This window comes from Dioscorea cayenensis, chromosome 10, assembly GCF_009730915.1.
Source record: "Dioscorea cayenensis subsp. rotundata cultivar TDr96_F1 chromosome 10, TDr96_F1_v2_PseudoChromosome.rev07_lg8_w22 25.fasta, whole genome shotgun sequence".
Lineage (NCBI taxonomy): Eukaryota > Viridiplantae > Streptophyta > Magnoliopsida > Dioscoreales > Dioscoreaceae > Dioscorea > Dioscorea cayenensis.
In genome coordinates, this window is record NC_052480.1 from 4,647,043 (window position 1) to 4,652,466 (window position 5,424).

At 38.4% G+C, this 5,424-nt stretch overlaps 1 pseudogene; it reads right to left on the reverse strand.

Moving 5' to 3' along the window:
- Nucleotides 1-329: 329 nt before the first annotated feature.
- On the reverse strand, nt 330-2,642 carry LOC120270214 (annotated as a pseudogene).
- Between the last annotated feature and the right edge of the window lie 2,782 nt (nt 2,643-5,424).

Sequence of the window (5,424 nt, forward strand, 5' to 3'; positions counted from 1 at the left end):
TGGGATGAGCGGTCATGCCCATGAAGAGTTCACCGGAGAAGTCTTCACGGCAGAGAATGGAGATGTCGCCATCGTTGGTGGAAAGGTGGAGGGAGTAAGGTGTTGGAGAATGATTTGATCTGGAAATTAACAACAGTTTCAGAGACATAAAAGTCGAATACGATGAAGCATGGGAAATGCAAAAAGTTTGATCAGTCTTTATTTTGACTGTCTTTGGGACTAGTTAATCGATGTTTTTGTTGTTTATGTTTGATGTTTAAGTATGTCTAAATGATGCTATATGAACTCTATATATTCTAAATTATGTTATGGTATGAAGCATTAAGTAATTAATATCGATTGTGTTCTTTATTCATCGAAACATCCGAGTTCTTGTGCCTTGTTCTTCTTCCGATATTTCTCTTGAGTGTGTTTCGGATCCTATCATAAGGGAGGTCCCGACTCGCGAGAGCATAGAGACGGCCCGTGAAGAAACTTAGATCGGTGTTAGCTAAGCCGGTTCCACGAGTCACTCATTTGACCCGGTGAGGAAGTCGGGCGGCATGGCGCAGCATGCGCAACTCCGGCATAGCTGTGGAAGCCGGAGAAGACGTTGGGAAGGACGGGAGCGTAGGTGCGGACAAAGCGGGAGAAGAGAAGAGATGGCGAAGAGGAGGAGGAGGAGGGAGGGAGTGGAGCATGCCGTCGCCATCAAGAGATGGTGAGGGACTGCGAGGGAGATATTGAGGGTTGGGGCCGTCTGCGGATGTAGAGCGCCGTCGGCGAGACAAGGTGGTATACGACCGTGAATGATGGGGCATGGGGTCGGGGGGAGCTCGGAGACCGGGGCGAAGTTGTCGGAAAAGATGTTGCGGGGATCGACGGAGGGCCGGAGGAGAGGTAGGTCAATGAAGTTGTTTATGATATCATCCAAAGCGTTGCAGAAGGTGGCGGCGATGAAGGGGATGTTGGCGTTCTTAACCCTAGTCGACTAAAGTTTCTCTTACGTGGACAAGCCAAGTTAGACTACTGACATGGTTAAATAATGCTGACTCAGCTATTCCGGTTGTCATGCAAGATTTTATTTGCCGGAATCTCTTTGGTGACTGACCGGTGAAAGACATTATTAATTGGGTGACCATTTTGATACGTTTTGAAGTTAGGTGACCGAAGTGATAATTAGTTATAGTTGGGTGACTAACTGAAAAATTAACCCAATTATTCTCAATAGGGTTAATAATAGGGTTGTCAGCAAAATTTATCTCAAAATCTTTATCTTTTTTATTTTGAGTGATTCTTGGTAAAGATGGACAAAATGCTTATTGGTCCTGCAAATTCTAGACTAATGATCTTCCATTGCACAGCGATGGCATGTATTCCTTTTTGTCTTTGACCCCATGTTGTGGCTTTGTTGTTTTTGTCAATATACATCAATTTTGCTATTACATGGTCCAATATAATTTCAGCCCCATCATGACAACGTCGTCCTCAACCACGACAATATCTTCATCCACCACGTGATTTATAATCGTTACCATGACCACGCCATTTGCTTTTGACCATAATTAATTTCAGCCACAAGGAGATAAGAAATTAGTTCAGAGAATTTTGTGAAATTATTTTCTCTATATTGCTGTTGCAATATAATATTTCGAGCATGAAATGTTGTAATTGTTTCTTGAACATCATTTGTCTTGTTACTGTTTCTCCACATAGACGTAGCAGCGAGACTATTTTAAATAGCTCGGAGTTATATTCTTGCACGCTCTTAAAATTTTGGAACTTGAGATTTGACCAATATTCATTGCATGCTTTAGGTTTTGACCAAATTTTGTGAACTTTAGATTTTATTCTAAGATATTGATGCATGGTATACTTGAACCCGTTGATTCACCTTGAATGCCGGAAACAAGTTGTCCAAACCCTATTGATTAAAGATAGCGGGGAATTGGGAAGAGTAAAATCTTATTACTCAAGAAAATGATGATCACAAAAGCTGATTTTCTCTACCCGTAGAGCTTACATTAAATAGGTGAAAATAGCACTAAGAAAGGAGATAATTCAAAAATTTACCAAAAAAATAGTAAATCCTCAAATTTCATAGAAATAAAAAGATCTAACAAAATAAGGACTATTGCCACAAACGGCTCACAAATCAGAGATTTCTATCCTAAGATATAACGAAATCGATTATTACTAAAAACGACAAAAATTAGGGGTTTTTCGAGGCCTAAAGCGATGGAATTTGGCCAAATTTGGGTATGACTCACGAGTTTGTGGGACACAAACTGTGACTTTTGTTCCTTGACCCGTTTCCCATCAAATAGACCGGGTCCAACCATAAAATCCCGTCACTCGCCAAATTATTGGATCTCCTCGATAGTGGTCAGCCAATCAAGGAAATCTTCTGCTTGTAGTCCACCATGGAATTCTGAAATATCGACCCGTATACTAGATTCCCCAACGCCTATCTTCATCAGCGGTAGTGTCGATTGTCACCCCACTATCTTGCCCTCCTCGTCGCCCTGCCAGGCAATGTCAACAAAGTAGCCATTGTGTTCCTCAATGGTGCCTTCGCTTCCACTTTCGGAGACACGCCCTTGATTGATGTTACCCATCATGTAGGTAATCCGTTCAGTCAGCTCCTCCATCATCCGCTCCATCCGAAGCGGTCTAAGAGGCGGCGAACTCGTTGCTCAAATCTAGCATCGTCCTCACGATCGTAGATCTCCTCCATCTTTTGCGTAGGGCGACCCGTACCTCGTCCTCTCGGTGGCATGATCGATTTGGCTCTGTTACCAAACTGATGCAACGGTATACTTGAACCCGTTGATTCACCTTCGAATGCCAGAAACAAGTTGTCCAAACCCTATTGATTAAAGATAGCCGGGGAATTGGGAAGAGTAAAAATCTTATTACTCAAGAAAATGATGATCACAAAAGCTGATTTTCTCTTACCCGTAGGCTTACATTAAATAGGCGAAAAATAGCACTAAGAAAGGAGATAATTCGAAAATTTACCAAAAATAGTAAATCCTCAAATTTCAGCAAGAAATAAAAGATCTAACAAAATAAGGACATTTGCCACAAACGGCTCACAAATCAGAGATTTTTATCCTAAGATATAACGAAATCGATTATTACTAAAAACGACAAAATTAGGGTTTTGGAGGCCCTAAAGCGATGGAATTTGGCCAAATTTGGGTACTGACTTACGAGTTTGTGGGACACAAGCGTGACTTTTTGTTCCTTGACTCATTTCCCATCAAATATACCCGGTCCAACCATAAAATCCCGTCGTCCACCAAATTACCGAAATGCCCTTGCCTCGTACTTCTCCATGTATGCACATGCCACGTTATCTATACGCCCGTTATCAGATATTCAAATCTCTCTTTCAGAAATAACTACTGTTAGGTCTGAAGACTTGGATTGACATTATGTGATAAGCCAATACATGACATGCCAAAGGGAGATGATGTGACAGTGATGACTTGACAAAAGAAGTGGTGACAAGGATGAGGATGTGGCTAACGCATGGTGACATGGCACATGAAGATATGAGGGATAGAAGATCATGATGGGAGACTATGTTTAGAGAAATTCATCCCAATAGTTCATATAAAAAATAACTATTTTTGGAAAGAGCATCAAGATAAAAGGATCTCTCTAAGAGCAAGTTTAGTAACAATATATTTTTTGAATCTATTGAAGATCATTAATTGAAGACCAAACTTGGAGCAAGTTTAGAAGGAAGATCGGGAGATCTTTGGAGGCCATCTTTGGTGAGATGTTTGAGTGGCTTAGTAGGTGCGACCCTCGGAAGAGGGGCTTGCTGAAATGACGTTAGTAAGAAAGTGGTTGCAAGCAGAAGGAGCTTCGGAAGAGTCAACTGCTATGAAGTGAACTGAAGGAACCGGGAATGTTGAAGGTGTTGCAAGTTCGGTTGTAACTGGGCTAGAACTCAGTCATGTTCAGTAAGGTGGGTAGTATTGCAACTGGGTGTTGCAACATCTAACTTTGGAAGGTGTCCAAATTAGGTAGCTGCGAAGAAGTCTAAAAGAGAAAAATCTATTGGGACGTAGGTGCATTTATATAAGATACCTTTTTTGAAGATTTAGGATGAGCTACGAGTGAGAGAACCTTTGGTGAGGGTTGAGGAGAGTGGGCATTGGGCAATCTTAAGAGGATGTTGTTTGTTATTGTGTGAGTGAGAGAGTGTGTTGTACTCTTCATTCCTTTGTCTCTTTTAGTGGATTGTTTCTCCAGGCTTGACCCCTCAAATGTTGGCAAGGTTGTGCCGAACTAGGTAACCAACTTGTGTGTCTTCTTTCTCTTGCATGGTTGTTTGTGTGTGTGTTTTTTTTCTTGTGAGATTGAAAGTTTACTTTATACTTATCTACCCCTATGAAACTAACAACTACAATTCCTATTTATCCTCAATGGTCAAATATTCATTTTTCAGACCATCATCAAGATGATGCCATATAAATATTAAGGTTTTTGACTTATTATCATTAGGCTCATTATTATTAGTATCAATGGTTTTGCATAGGTTCCTTGCTTTTAAATGAAGCTTGACACTGAGGCTCCATGAAATATAATTGCTCCTAGAAATGTGAAGAGCCTCAAATTCTTTTCTTGCGATGTTTGCCATAAAATTCAAAGTCAATAAAATATAATAAATGATTAGAAGGAGCGGCTTTAAAGGAAAAAATACAAATACTTGATATAAAGTTACATTAAAGTTAAATGGAAATGTAGAATAATATCAAGAAGCGATTAAATCTTGATGACGTATTTGTATATGCAACTAGTAATTCATTCTCAATATATATATATATATATAGATTTCCATGAATATAAGATAAGTGAAAAGAAAACATAAAAAGAAACAGAAAGAGAAAGAATATATGTACCAAATTAATACCCTCAATTATACTTCACCTCCTCCTTCCTTTCTCTTATTTTTCTCTCTTTTATCATAAAGCGAAAGAGAAATAAAATATGTACCAAATACCCTCGATTATACATACTGGTAGGTGAAATAGTAACAGTGATGGCAGTTGCTACAAAACCACGTGAGGCGGTTCTTTGCAGATAATATTGAATGTGAAATGCATCCACTATTTGTTATAATATTCATAACATTATTAAATTAATAAAAAATTAGTAATTTAAAAAAATAAAAATAATGCCACTTTCGTAGTTTTTAAACTCAAGTTTTAATTTTAAAAACATTGCGGGAATTTATAAATGATAATAAAAATTTATAAAAAATTTAAAAAATGTTAATAAATTTTTATTAAATTTAGAAATAATTTTAGTAATTAAAAAAATTAAGTTAGCGATGTAACAAATGTACAACCGTTGTTATAATATAATAATAATATTGATGTCAAAGTGCATTAATGATAGTTTGATAGTTTATATCATGAGAGATTG